The sequence below is a fragment of the Benincasa hispida genome, chromosome 8, assembly GCF_009727055.1.
Source record: "Benincasa hispida cultivar B227 chromosome 8, ASM972705v1, whole genome shotgun sequence".
Taxonomy (NCBI): domain Eukaryota; kingdom Viridiplantae; phylum Streptophyta; class Magnoliopsida; order Cucurbitales; family Cucurbitaceae; genus Benincasa; species Benincasa hispida.
Window position 1 is genome coordinate 1,952,531 of NC_052356.1, and position 16,711 is coordinate 1,969,241.

Genomic DNA, 16,711 nt, shown 5'->3' on the forward strand with positions numbered 1-16,711 from the left:
TCGCGTATTTGTTCGTAATCAATCGTTGAATTAAAGTTACGAGAGCGTTTAGATAATACTAATTGAGCGTTTAGAGAATACTACGCGATCGTTTATAGATTATTAAGCGAGCGTTTAGAGAATGCTAAGCGATCAGATAGATATTTATTGTGCGATCATTTAGCTATCAGTTATGCGATCGTTTAGGGCGTTTTTACATGATCGTTTAGTTTTTGTTAAGCGATCGTTTAGTTTTTGTCATGCAATCATTATCTTTTGTCATGCAATCGTTATGTTTTTGTTATGCGATCGTTTACTAATTGTTGTAATGTATACGTTTGTCAAAAGGGTAAGATGGTCGTTCTTGCTGAGAAATATTTCCTTGCTACAATTTCATGCCAAAGCCACAAAACTGCCTCTGTGATTAAGAATAAGTTGATAGAAGAACATATGAGAATATGTAGGAAAATGACATCTGGTCCATTGTTGGATATAGATCTGGAATTTAATGGACAACTATTCCACCATTTTCTGTTAAGAGAAGTAGCATTTGCGAACCCAGACTTTATATCATTCAACATTCTAGGGAAGAAGGTAACATTCTCCCAAGACAATTTTAACTTGATAACTGGGTTGTAGTCGACTGGGGAAATAGTCGAAAGAGAAACAAGTGGTGAGAGGCTGCGAGATCTCATTCTTGGACTGAAGGATCCAAATGAAAAAGGATAGTTCTTGCAAGGATGTGGAGACCGCATTTGAGAAGTTCAATTTTACTAATGACGAAGATGTTATCAAGGTTGCATTGGCGTTATTCATTGAGACGGTGATGATTGGAAAAGACAAGAAAACACAATTCGATATGAATGTATTTGGGATTGTCGATGACCATGAAGTATTTTTACATTACGACTGGTCTTCTGGCTTTTATAAACGTACATTAAGTAGCATGAAGACTATCATGTGCGGAAGGAAGGAGACATACGATTCAAAGAAAGCAGAAAATGCTAACCATGCCTCATACTACTGTACAAAGAGATTCACACTTGCATTTCAGGTATGTGCTTTTGTTTATGATTCAATTTAATATACAATACAATCTTTGTGTTATGTATATATAACAAAGTTCCCATATTGTAGGTTTGCACATACGAAATTTTATCCACATCAAGTAAGTTCATAGCCACAAAAGTCAACAAGGTTTCAATTCCTAGAATTCTTAGATGGACTTGTTCACGTGCTCCATCTTATAAATCATTGAGCAATAATGTTTTCTAGCCAAAAAAAGTAAGTAACCGATCGCTTAGTAAGTAACCTATTATAGTTTCATACATTCTAACTTGCTCATATGTTTATGTATAGATTATTGTTGTGTCGAGACTTGTACTGAGCATAGATGAGATAAGGTACAAAGAGGACCAACTGGAAGGACTTGATGTGGTCCATGTTGATGAAGAAAGAATGATCGAGGGTGTTGAACACTCCATCGATACACGTAAGTCCTTTGGGGGCCACAAAGGGTATGAATCCTATGTAGATCAGCCTGTAAACAGGCAACGTGACACAGAGTCACACTACGTAAGCCGGTTCAGACTAACCTTAAGAAAGGTAAGAGGGGCACGTGACGAATACTCGAATAAGCAACAAAAGTTCTCAAGACATCGTCGTTCCAAATCCTACAAGGTGTTTAAAAAGGAAATTAAAGATGTTCGCAAAGATTTGACAAACTTGACTACCATAGTCCGTCAGATGGGAGATACATTTACTGTCCAACATTATCTGATGGGCTAACAACTGAACGAAATAAAGCTGTTAGTCCAACGTCTGAATGCGGTATGTATTTCTGTATTCTTACAATCGTTTTTATATTCTTAAATGATCTTTTAGTTAATCTTAGGCAATCGTTTATATTATCTCAACGGTCGTTTACATATTGTTAAACGATCATTGAGATACTATTAAACGATCGTTGGGATATTCTTAAACGATTGTTGTGATAATCTTAAACAATCGTTTATATTATCTCAACGATCGTTTATATATTGTTAAACGATAGTTGAGCTATTATTAAACGACTGTTTAGATTAACTAAATGCTTGTTTAGAATATACATAGGCGATTGCATAAAGAATATTAAACGATTACCTCCCCTCACAGAATATTTGGTTTGATTTGTTCAGGATAGTAATATAAGGATTCATCATGATGGGTGGATTTCTCGTGATGATGATGATAATAATGATGGTAACAATAATGAGGTTCATCAGATCAGTGCAAAAGATCCCCCTCAAGTGCCTAAAGAAATCGAGGTTGTTAATATTGGAAAAAACCCCTTATCATGAGTAGTCCAAATTTCATACCAGCGACGTTGGACAATTAATGAGCAGTCCAAAACTCAAAATCCAACTTCATTGTCTGAATTGATGGACAACGGCAATGGTCCAACCGTCAAGGAACAGTCAGTTCATCCGACCGCTGATGAAATACATGAACTTCCCACTCAATCGTTCAATCTTAGAAGCCTTTTTTATTTGGATTCAGCCAAGGTTGCGGGGACTGAAACTCAAAAGGAGGACACTGAAGTCAAGGTAAGGCTATTGCATGAATTAGTTTTCTTAACATTATACTGTCACTCATTTTTATAATTTAAATGTAGGATAAAAATGACTGCCCCGAGCGTCGGAAAAGGAAAAAACCAACAAATTTTACATCTGAGGATGTGAAAAGGGGGGAAAAAGAGAGATTTTGTTTCTAGTGATCCTCTTCCACCTCTTTCACATGATCCTCATCCACCTTCTTCGCGTGATCCTCATCCACCTCCTTTAAGTGTTCCTCAACTACCTCCTTACAAAACAATTCAACCTTAGTCACCTTTAAAATCTTTTCAGCCATAGTGGAAATGAAACTGGTCTCTAGTGTTATCAATGCCACTCCATTGACCATGTACCTGACTTTCCTAAGGACCGTTAGTTCCTATGACCCATGCTTCCCAGTCCCAAATGTTTTGTTGAATGCATAATGGAAAAGTAGTCTAAAAACAAAAAATGAGGAGCGAACTGTAGTATATACATTCAAGACCAGAGATTTCTTCAAAACATTTGAGAAAAAAATATGGGTGCTTGGGGATGTGAGTATTTCTAATAGTACCTCTATTAATTCATACACGATCACTTAAGATTACCAAACGATCGTGTATAAATATTTAAACGATTGTTTAGAAAATTCTAGTCGATTGTATAGAAAAGTTTTAGCGACCGTATAAACAATCGTGGAAAACAGTCTTAGTGATCACATATAAATCTCTCAACGGTCGTTTAGATAATTCTACATGATCGTTTAGAAAATTCTATACGATCGTTTATAAATGACTGAACGATTGTTTAGAAATAACGAAATTTATACTTATATTTTTTTTTGTTGGAATAGATATGGATCTCCTATTGATGCACATGCATCAGAAATTACACTCCAAACCTGACCTCTGCAAGTATCGATTCACAGTGGTTGATTCGAGCTTCACGATATAGTACTTTCACATATTTATTGAAACTGCTCGTCATTCAACCATGTATTTACATATTGATTTTCCCCGGGATGCTTTGATAGAGCCAAAGGGAATTGCTTTTAAGATCCGGTTAGAAGGTGTTGAAATGGAGGGTGACAGAGTGGCTGGCTTTCGCCACTTAGGCATTCTATAAGCTTTCACTACCATGTAGAAGTGTAGGATTATGTCCTTATTCTTGAATTTTTCAATCAAATTGTTCCAAATATGGTATAACATTCCCAAATCCTAAAGTGGCGTAAACTACTTTTATGACTTCTCAATAACTCAAAAGGTGTTTCAGAAATACTGTTTGAGGGAACGTTGTTCAAAATATAAACTGCAATCTTTACTGCATATCCCTAAAACGAGTCTGGAAGATGAGCATAACTCATCATAGATCGAACTATATTCAGCAGGGTTCTATTTCTCCTTTCTGATGCACCATTCTACTGAGGTGTACCTGGGGTTGAGAGTTGGGACATGATTCCATGTTTTTTCATATAGTTTTAGCATCTTAAGTCCATATACTCTCCACCACGATCAGATCGTAGTATTTTTATCTTTTTACCTGACAAGTTTTCAACTTCAGTCTTGTACTCCTTAAACTTTCTAAGAGCTTCAGACTTATGTTGCATAGGTACATATACCCAAGTATAGAATAATCATCTATAAAAGAGATGAAATATTCATATCCACCTCGTGCTCTTACATTCATCGGACCACAGAGATCAGAATATATAAGCTCCAAGGTTTCTTTGGCTCTATAATCTTTTTCAGTCAAAGGTCGTTTGGTCATTTTGCCTTCAAGGCATGACTCACATACTAATAAAGAGTTTTCTTCTAAACCATTGAGAAGTCCACCTTTCACCAACTTCTCAATCCTATTGAGATTGATGTGACCTAACCTTAGATGCCAAAGATGGGCATTTTCTTTATGAGAAATTCTCAATCTTTTTATAGTTGTTGCTATTTTGAAAATTTCAGTATTGAGCACAACTTTATGACTAACGACCTTAGTACATATATGTTATTTTCTATTGAACCAAAACCTAAATTCATTCCATTCTTAAAAATAATTACTTTATTCTCAGAGAATTAACTGGAATAATTTTGTTCAATTAGACAGGAAATAAAAATTAGGTTCCTCTTGATATGAGGAACTACATATACGTTATCCAATAACATATATTGTTTCTTATCCAAAAATAACTTAAGCCTGCCTATAGCAATAGCTGAAACGACCTCACAAGTACTTACTCTAACAGTCATCTCTCTAGCTTCCAACTGTTTCCAGGAACTAAATCCTTGATGGGAAGAACACACGTGGTTAGTAGCTCTTGAATCAACTATCCATGCAAAATCATCATCCTCTACTAAGCACATCTCCAAAAATAAATCATATTTATTGTCTTTGGAGTTCTTCCTTTTCTAGAGAGTAATGGGATCAGTACGAAAACCCAAATTGTAAACTCCAAGTTTCATTTAAGAGGATAATCCTCGTCGATGAACCTTATCAGAGTTGGCAACAATTGCTTTCTTTGTTAGGCCCTTAACATTCAATGTGGACGGGAGATTATCTTGGAAACTGACACTACTAGTCTCATTGTCATCAATCCCATTTTGCTTGAACAGTGAGAACATTTGTTCAAACAATTCTTGCCATGATTCCATGATCTCGTGTGCAATGACCATGTTCTCAAACCTTTTGGCCAACGCATCAGGTATGCTTGCCAAAATGTGAACTCGGGACTTCGAATTAGCCTTTATTCACACCTCATATGCATTACTAACATTTCGTGGTGCATCAAGGGTTGGGACTTGAGGACAATCCTCTATCATGACAATTTTGAGGTTGTTTATCACGAAAAATATTTTAATAAATTCTTTCCATTTAACATAATTGAAATCGGTCAAACTTGAAAAGGCAACTAAGAAAAATACTATTTGACATATTTGCTGAAAAAACAAATCTATTGATCTACATTAGATTTTAGCATAACTCTTTAAAAAAATCCGATCATTTTTAGCAAAATCTAAATGAACCCCATTTAACATCTAATTTTGCAATGATGCTTCAGTGATTTAGAAAAAAAGCCACCGAAGGGTAGTCAGTTTCTCCCTTCACTGAATTGAGACACTCTCAACTAATCATTACACCAGAATAACTCTTATTCATATAATGATCAGTCATAATTTATTTGATCAAGAAATCATTAACTTGCTTAATCATTTCTCGTAAGTGTGACCCTTCATTTTAGATCCTCGAGTTCCGCCCCAATGAGCCAACCGAAGGGAAAAACCATTGGGGCAAAAACTAAAGCGACCCTATCCATTTCTAGAGTTCGCCTTAATATTGACCAACTGCACAAACATGTTGGGCTGGTACCAGCATGCAGAGGAAGCGACAAGAATCGATAGGCACTTTAATTTATTAATTTTGGTAGAAAAGAAAACATGCTTAAACATAATTTAATGGGTTTCAAGACATACCTTTGAAGAACCATTGAAATCTTGATTTCCAGCTGCTAAATCCTCCAAATCTTTGTGCAGTCCACCACAAGATCTTCCCTACTATTCTCTTGGTGCTCTAAATTGAGTCATGGGACTCAAAATAAGCTAAAATCAAAGGGAACTTGAAGAATGCTCACTCCAACAACCTAATGAAGAGCATCTTCTTCTACCCGAATTTTTCAGAAAAAATCAATCGGTTGCAACTCTTCAACTTCACTCCAATCTCTTCAATATATTACAGACTATCATGTAAAAAGATTTGTTGCATGGGATGCAACTCATGCTTGGAGTAATTGAAGGTTGAAGATAATGGGTTCTTTGTGAGCAACTTGAAGATGAAGATGAAAAATCCATTTTTCATTTTTGTGTAATTTTCTATTTCCAAAATTTATTTTTGATTTTAAAATCATATTTGTTTTCTAAAATAAAAAATTATTAATTTTACGAATTAATTTCATAAATTAATTTTCTAATAAAATTAATAAATAATNCTAAAATAAAAAATTATTAATTTTACGAATTAATTTCATAAATTAATTTTCTAATAAAATTAATAAATAATTATTTAAACAATTAAAATAATTCTAATTAATTAAATATTAATATTAAATTAATTTTACACAAATTCATCTTCATATATTTAAATCATATTTAAATATATTCTCCAATTTTGTTTGATTCTAATTTGAATGTTTCAAATTAACTTATCACGCTACTCTAGAGGTAATCTATTTACGAGCTAGTAGGGGGACCTCGTGGACCTACAGATCATGGGCTCCAACGATCCAAGATTAATCGGCTAAACTCATTAGACCGATCTAACCCCCATTCGTTAAATAATTGGTCACTCCACTAAAGCCCATAGTTGAACTCCTCTCACTGTAGATATATTATGTCCACTCGATATAACCATGATTAGTAAGTCAACCCTTCACAGGTTGTTCGTAATAATAGCTGGGTTAAATCTCTATTTTACCCCCGAAATTACCTCTTGTTCCTTAAGTTCCCATCGATCCCCTAATGAACAATTGTTTTGTGATCCAATCAATAAAACTGAGTCCCTCTTGGGCTAATGAGAGGGCGGGACCCCTTGTTCAAGACCCAGAATTAGCACTTAAGGGAACAACCTCTCTACTATCCCTAAAAGCGGGTAGGAGTAAATTCCATCTTGCACTCTATGTCCCCAGCTATCTATCCGGCCTTACCCCTAAAATGAGAGGTTTATTGAATCGACGCTGTTAAGCCAACCCTCACCTATGCAAATCTAAGGATAATTCCAAACAAATAGGAGTTCATAGTTAGCTCAGGATTAAGGTCAAGTTACCTAGGTCATCGCTTTGAAATAATCTGTCTTAAATAGTAAACAACGTTATAAAGTAAGAATGACTAATTTTATGGTTCGATCTTGTACAAACCCTTTTGCACAAGAACACCCCCACTCCTCATGTCCCAACATGAAAGAATTAGGATCACTTCATTTGTAGCACTTTATAACTCCTTCTAACAACTACAGAGCATGCCACATCCAATAGTTTTACCAGAATAAGGTACCCAACATTATTCATATACTATAGATCATTTTGACTATTTACTCGAACCTGATCCACCTTTATGTCTTCACATAAAGTTCAAGTACTCATCCAATGGTCAAGGGACTTTCAGGTTATTTGGTATTCCTAGTCCTACCAGGTGATTCTTAAACTCTTTAGCCGAGAGAATCATTGTAACATTGTTTAATATACAATAGGCTTTTGAATAAACTATATGGGGATTGCATCTTATATTCTCAATAATGGCCAGGAAGCACACTTTCCTCCCACTACATTGAGGTACTCTCAACTCTTTGAGTAAGATGCATCTGACCAGTCTCAACAACTCTTTATTAACAGTCAGATCTATAAATCTTTTAGAATTTCAATACTTTGATCTAGCCATTTAAATATCTGAATATTTATAAATGGCTTTTAACAGTTTGATTCTTAACAAAAGTTTATAGAACAAACATAATTTTTGAAAATGAACATTTCATTTATCACAAAAATATATACAATTTGTTCTTGACAAGATTTACAAAAACAGTAAAATCAAGCAGCAACTTCTCCCACTGGATAAGCTGAGAAAACGGTCCTAGGGACTTGTTAGCCTGATTACCTTTCTTTGCTCTCTTCTCGGCAAGATATTGAGGGCAATGTCTCCTCTAGTGCCCTTCTTCGTTGCAGTGGAAACATTTCCCTTTCTCTACAACGATATCCTTACCCTTCTTTCCAGCAGGCTTTTTCTTCCCTTGCCCTTTGCCTTTCTTCACAGGAATACTCTTATTCTTTGAAGAGGAGGAACTTCAGGCTTGGAGGACATTCCTCTTTTCTCAGCAGTAGTAACATTTACTTCTAACTCCAGAACCTTTGTTCTCAACATTGTCTGGTAAGCCTGTAGCTCATTCAGTAGAGTAGTCAAGTTGTATTGAATTTTATTCATCAATGCATTTGTACAAAATTGCAGAAAACTTTTCGGAAGAGATTCTAGAATAAAACCAACTTGACTTCTCTCGTCCATGACAGTACCGTTTAATTCTGCCACATTAAAATGAACATCATTTTCAAGACATGTTCACGAACATTAATCCCTTCTTTCATGCGACTGTTATAAATGTACTTAATAGCATCATGCTTCAGGGTGAAGGACGGTTGCCTAAACATCCTTCACAGAGATTCCATAATCTCTTTGGCTGTACTCATATCCTCATGCTTCTTCGCCAAAATATCAGATAAGCTAGCGAGAATATAAGCACGGGCTTTAACATTAGCCTTGGCCCATCTGTCATACATATCCCGAACATTTCGATTTGTGCTGAAGCTAGGAATGGGAGGACAATCCTTAATTAAGACAAACCGCAAATCGTCTATCACAAGTATCGTGTTCAAATTTGATTTCTAATTCACGTAGTTATCCCCGATGACTTTATCTATGCCAACACTTTTATTATTGAACCCATTCTAAAATTTTAAATCCAATCAAGTTTTAGCAATTTTAATAATGTACCCATGATTATTCTTTTTCAATGATACTACAACAAGCCATTATTGCCTAAATACTATCTCCAGAATAACTCATAATCTGATAGTCATTTAGGTTCCGCTTTCGGTCATAAATTATTAACACTTAATAATTCTGTAAGTGTAGACCTGCCATTTTCAGATGTCAGAGGTCACTAAGACCTAAGAAATCCTATCCATTTCAGGAGCTTGAGTTGTTTTGAATCCTATGTTACAACCCTCCGTGGGGATAGCTGTCGTTAAACGACTAGCAAATGGCTGCTTAAATCTAACCAACAGGTGCAACATAGGAATCTCACGATCCAAACTAATGGAAGAAACCGCCTGATATATTGACAAATTTCTTTCACCCACTTACTATGAACTACTTCCCCCGTTCACCTTGATATTGACGCATACATCCACTTTCTATAGGGACGTCACTCCTAGGGTGACACGAAGCGTCATATGAATCTCACGGTGTGTACTATGTGGAGACGTAGCTGTTGAAATCGTACACTTGATTTCTGTTCGAACAACTTCCCCTTATTCACTAGAGTCTAAACTTAAGCTAAAAAATACTTTCCGAGTGGAAGTCACTCTCAGGGTGACGCGAAGTACCACTTAAATCCAGATTGTGAACTCTTAGGGACACGAGAGCTAAGAATAACATATCGTATATGTTATTAATCTCTCACTGAAGTTTTCTAATAACTCTATCATATAGAAGTTATTGACTACCACTGAAGTGTTCTAATTTTTGGGTAAAATTATACTTAAGTTCTTTTCCAGCTAATAAAAACAACCCTAAGTTTGTGTGGTTTATCCAAATATAACTCTTATAAATGGACTTAAACCTACGATGTCTAGGTGATAAACCCTTTTATTACCTCACATCACTCATGAATACTTATAAAACTGGTTACCAACGCTAAATTATTCGGCCATAATCCCTAGGTAAGAGATGTTCTATAGACCGTTAACTTAAATACCCCCAACTTTCGACAGGATTATATACCGGTTGAGTTTGTAACCCTAGTTTTACAAGTTTAACGACCTATTTTAACTATTAAAACAAATGGTTAACCTACGTGAGCATGCAGTTGTTCTTTGTTATGGATTTTAAATGTCTAACCTAATTTTATAACAACTTATAAAACTATCGACATGCTAAATATCCATAACATACAGACATTCAATATTTAATATAACACTTATATCAAATACAAGAAACCCTAACATGCATACTATATATTATAACAATTTGTTTGGTTCAATTGTGGAACTGAGGATTTTTAGACAAATGTATGGTGCTTTGATTATCACAAAAATTTTTGACTGTTTTCGGTTGTATGCCCAAATCTATTAGTAATCCTTTTAACCATTGTGCTTCTTTGATTGCTTCTGATAAAGCTATAAATTTAGCTTCTATTGTAGATAAAGCAACTACTGATTGTAGGTTTGCTTTCCAGCTTAGAAGATTAGGCCCATAAAAGAAGCAATAGCCTGATAGGGACCTCATTTGTCTAGATCCCCCGCATAGTCAGAGTCCATATAGCCATATAACTCTGTTTTTTATTTAGGACTGTTATGATAAATGAGTCTAGCTTCACTTGTTTCCTTAATATTCCTGAGTATCCACTTGGTTGCTTCCCAATGCCTCTTTCCAGGGTTAGCCATGTATCTACCAACTAAACTTGAATAAGATAAATCTCGTCTAGTTGAAATCAACAAATACATGAGGCTTCCAACTGCTTAACTGTATGGTATAGAGGTCATCTAATTCTTATGGTCAATGTCTGTTTCTTTAGGAGAATTGGTGGTTGAGAGTTTGAAATGTGAAGCCAAAGGAGTAGTCACAGGTTTAGCTTTATGTAAGTGAAACCTTTTGACTACTTTTTCACAGTAAGCTTGCTGACTTACGTATAAGAATGAATGCTCTTTGTTTCTTGTGATGTCAATACCAAGAATTCTTTTAGATTCCCCCAAGTCCATCATGTCAAATTCTTTCTTTAAATTATCTTTGACATGATTTAGATCCTCCTTTGTGCTTCCAACTAATAGCATGTCATCAATATAAAGGAGTAAATAGATCTTACCCTTATAGGATTCACCATTCACATATACACAATTATCAAATGAGTTTCTCTTAAACCCAATCTCTGCTATGTAGTCCTTGAATCTCATGTACCAGCACCGAGGAGATTATTTTAGTCCATAAATGGACTTGTTTAACAAGCAATACAAGTCTTCTATACTCTTCACCTCATATCCTTGGGATTGGATCGTATAGATTGTCTCCTCTAAATTTCCATGAAGAAAGACTATTTTGACATCTAGTTGATCCAACTCCAGGTTGTTTTGTGCCACCAAAGAGAGCAAGAGTCTGGTTGAGGTTTGCTTGACAACTGGACAGAATATTTCAGAATAATTGATCCCCTTTTTATGAGTATAGCTCTTAGCAACTAGTCTGCCTTATATCTAGGTTTCTGAATTCCAATAATGCCTTCCTTTAGTTTGTAAATCCATTTAGAAGATTACGCTTGAATCCATTAGGGAGATGAGCTATAGTCCATGTTTCATTAATTTTCAATGAATTCATTTCCTCATTCATTGCTTCAATCCAGCTCCTTGCATCAGGACAATTCACCATTTCTTCAAAAGTTGATGGTTCATCATCTGTGGAGCCACTGAGTCATTTAAGACTAGATTCATATAGTTTGTTTCAGTGTACCTAGCAGGTGGTACAATAGTCCCCCATTGTCTGTCTCTAGCTACGAAGTAATGCCTCAAGTCTTGTAGAACTTCTTCAATTTCACCATGTTCAACCATTTCTTCTTCAGGACTTTCTGTCTCATCATGTGGATTAGAGCTAGAAGGTTGATCTATGGATTCTCCACCTCAGTTTCATTGGTTATAGGTTTAGAAATACAACCTAATTTCTTATGTTTCTGCATGAACATTTCAGATTCTCTAAAAAACACATCTATGCTATTTATAAACCTTTTTTTCTATAGGATGTCATGTTCTAAAGCCTTTTACCACATCAGTGAAGCCAACAAATATACACTTCACTACTCTAGCCTTTAACTTCCCTTGATTCTGATGAACATACCCCACACAACCAAAGACCTTTAGGTTATCTAGGTTGAGGGTGTTTGGTCCATTTCTCTTCTAGTGTTAGAAAGTTTAATGAAGTATAAAGGCATTTGTTGAGCATATATATTGTGTAGGAGGCTGCTTCAGCCCAAAACTTCTCATGTAGAACAAAAAGACATCTAACCCTCTCCATTATGGTTCTGTTAAGTCTTTCTGCAACCCCATTCTGTTGAGGGGTATGTCTTACTATTCTATGTCTAGTAATGCCTTATTCTCTATAAAACTTGTTGAAATCCTCACCACAAAATTTCAGACCATTGTCTATTCTTAGGTACTTTATTTTCTTCATTGTTTGATTTTCAATAAGTGTTTTTCACTCTTTAAACTTACTAAACACTTGATCCTTAGTTTTAAGTAAATGAACCCAAGTTCTTCTAGAGTAATCATCGGTTAGGGTTAGAAGTACCTTATTCCATTAAGTGAAGAAGTTGAAACTGGCCCCCACATATTTGAGTGGATATAGACTAGGATTCCTTTTATGTTGTGGTAGGATTTAATAAAGTTGTGCTTTGTTGACTTTCCAAGGATACAATGTTCACAAAATGTGAGTTGGTCACTGATTCCATTAGGAAGTAGTCCCTGTTTTGATAGAGCTTACAACCCTTTTGTACTAATGTGAGTCAGTCTTTTATGCCATATATCGCCTTCTGTCAAGGTGGAAACAGTCACTATATTTGCTGAATTCATCATCTCCACACCTTTGATAATAAACACCCCATTTACCTTTTCCCCAACCAAGACCACTCTTCCATTTTTAACAACTTCAAAGGTTCCTTCTTTGCCCCGATATTCATAGCCAATTGAGTCCAATATCCCTAAAGATATGAGGTTTCTTTTCAATTTTGGAATGTGTCTCATATTCTTTAATATTTTGATTGATCCATCCTTCAATTTTAAGGAAACTAAATCAATACCAACTATCTTATAAACCTCATTATTTCTCATATACACAGGCTCTTCTTCTATTTCTTTTTAGGTGTTGAACCATGATTTGAATGGAGTCACGTGGAAGGTACAGCCAGAATCTAACATCCAGCCATGCTTTCCAAGAGGGCTGATTAGATTAGCTTTGTCTAAGGTAGAGGCAAGTGCATCTGAATAAATAATGGAGCTATCAACTACTAAGGCTTTAGCCTGTTTGTTCTTTTCTTTCTTCTGATTTTTCCTTTTAAAAGTGTAGCAATCCTCGATTAGATGCCCTTCTTTCTTGCAATAATTGCATCTAACCTTCTGTTTGTTGGATTTTTTATCATTTGACTGCTATTTTGATTTTTTCTTGTGACTACTCTTTGTTTTCCCTTTAGCAAATAAGCCTTTAGCTATTGGTTGATCTTTCTTTGTAGAATTCAATTCCATTTCTCTGGTTTTGAAAGCTGATATGATTCCTTCTGTGTTGATTGTCTCTCTATCATATTTTAGTGCATGTTTTACTTCTTTCTATGCATCTAGTAATGAGTTTAAGAGAACAAATGCTTCATTCTCATCACATATTTTCTCACCAAGATTTTTAAACTTTGAAACATCCTTTTGTATTCATCAAGGTTCTCTATTAAGGACTTTGCATAATCTATTTTAAAAGTAAAAAATCTCTCCCTTAAGTACATTTTATTAGGCAAATATTTTGTGACAAACAGTTCTTCTAGTTTAGTCCACATATCAAATGCTATTTCTTGATCGATTACCTGTCATGATACATTGTCACTGAGGTTTACATCAATTTCCTCATAAGTTGGTAGTTCCATATTCTCTTTTTCCTTAGCTGTCAACGTATTTGGTAATTTGGCAGGATTTAAATGGCTCTATGAGCCCTTTGCTGACCTAGGATTGTCTTGATCTTGGCCTTCCATAGTCCGAAATCACCTTTACCATCAAATTTCTCCACTTCATACCTTGTAATAGCCATCTATTGTAAGTTCTTGTTTCTTGATTCTTCAAGATTTGAAATGTTGGATTTAAAGTTACTCTGATACCACTTTGTTGGGTTTTAGGATGAAAGCACTGTGGCCCACGAAGAACTCCAACTTCGATTATGGAATGCAGATGTAATGAAGAGTGGTTTTGGATATGCCACGTCAATTATCAGTCTTTCCTTTCACAGAAAGGTTAGTAAATCAAAACAGTGTTTACTTCTTTGTTTTGATTAGAATCGAAAGCTCTCTAAAGCTTTGTTAATGGCAACTTTAACAAGGAAACGAAAAACCACATGCAAGGTCTGAGATGAAGAAGATGAACTAGAGAAAGAGAGGAAGAAAGGAGGGGACTCAAATTTATGTGGTTCGATCAGCTGCTTTACATCCACGGGAAGAGGCACTCTTCATTTATCAAATTTTACAGCAAGATTTACAAGATATGTTCACTCTTTTCTTTTCTCTCTTTTATTGTGTATGTGTATGTTGAAAGTAAAAGACTGAATCTCCTTTTATACTTAAAGGCAGATTCTGTTACAAGATAGTTTATTTAAGAGCAATGAAGTTCATTTCATTTATTTTACAACTCGATACATGAAACAAAAGCATGGAGTTGTCGGTGTTTGCTACTGTGGAGCTTGCATTGTTCGTGGGCAGAGAGACAAAGAGGTTGAATTTAGGTTTGACAGAAGGACAATGAATGGGAGAGATTTTGAGTTGAGAGAGAGAAAAAGAGAAGATGGGTCTGATAAAATGTAAAAGGGAAATGAGGGTAAAAGAGTTGAAGTATAAATTTTGACTGGCAACACAAAAGCGTAATGAAAATTGAAAATTTTGAGCGCGCTCTTTTTTTTTTGGGTGAATATTATAGCAGTTCTTTTAGAACAGCTATAAAAAATGTTATAAAAAGCCTTATTTGTTGTAGTGAACGACAGGTTTTTCTCTCACTGGTTTTATGGACATTTATGATATTTTTGCTATGCTTCGTTGTTCTGGAAATTTATGTCAACAGTATGACTTAAATTGGATTTATAGATGATGAAGAGTAAATGAAGTGGAAATGATTTTTTTTTTATGTGGTGGATATTCACTTGATACATGGAACTAATGAGCCTTATGTTTTAATTGGTAGTCAAGGAAATACTCAATTAATAACAGACAGAGGGGACATCAAAATGACTAATTACGACTCGAGATTCTTGCAAATATAAATTATGAGTGGTTTATTTTTATTTTTTTTTTCTAAATGCTTTTACTTTGTTTAGCTATAGTGTATGGAGTTTCAAGGAAACTACCTATATATAATATGTATGATCTTAGAAAATTTATGAGAGTTTCTAAAGTGACTAGATTTCCGGAAAGTGCATGATTTTAGTAGAAATGGTGGTTTTAGAATTGACTATTTGAGAATTTTGAAACTTTTACTTTGTTGAGAAATGAAAATGATATTTTACGAGTTTGAAAGAATAATCGTTGAACTTTAATTAAAATTTGTTAAAAGAGAAAAGAGTATGATCTAGGATGTTTGAGAATGAAGAGATTTATGTCGGTAGTGGTTTTCAAACCACTAGATCATTGTAACCATGGTGATTATATGTATGCTACGTGAATGTATTTCGATAGTATGCTAGAGAGATATAAGTCTTTGGAGACCAACTTCGGCATACACATCAGCTTTGAACCGTGTTTCTGTGTTGTTAGAGTTGACATGCATAAACGAAAGCTAACAGAATCATTAGGCACTCTAATTATTTAAGTCACAAGCATGCTAAAACACAAGTTTCAAACAAAAGGGTTTTAAAATTTACAACCTTTGTAGAATTCCTCTTGTTCCTTGCAATCTCCATGAATTTGACCTTCAAAACTTTAGTAGACCACCAAGAGAATCATCTCTACTATTCTCGACCGTGGATTGAGTGGTGGAACTCTGAATTGAAACGAGATTGAGGTGGACTAGAGAGGGTTATTAGAGAAAAAAATTTCGCTGAATTTTCTCTCTTAAAATTCAAATTGCATAGGGTTAATTTTGATCAAATCAGAAGTACATATTCAATTAAAACATACAAACACTAATCTTCAGCAATTTGACACTTCAAATTGCACTTAATTAGTGGGATAGGTGTTGTTTTGTGAAAAAATTCACTAAGAATTCTAAATCTTGGATAATTCCACTAAAATTCCAAAATTTCAATTTCAAATTAATTAATTATATTTGACTTAAAATTAAATTAAATATAATTTGGATTCAATTTCAGAAAATTAAATTTCCTTTTTAAACTTAAAATTAATTCTAATTTAATTAATAAAATAAATTTAATTAATTAAATAATAATTTAATATCAAATATTAAATTAATAAAATACCTAATTCAAACATGAATCTTATTCATGTAATCAATATTTAAATATAGTAAACTCTCCAACTATGTTTAATATAAATAAATTTAAACGTTAATTGTATCAAATATAATTATCCAAACCCTAATATTGAATTTGAACATTTCAAATCCAAACCCTAAAATTGAATTTGAACATTTCAAATTCACTCAATATTTTAATCTAAGATTTAATTTTTTTACGAGC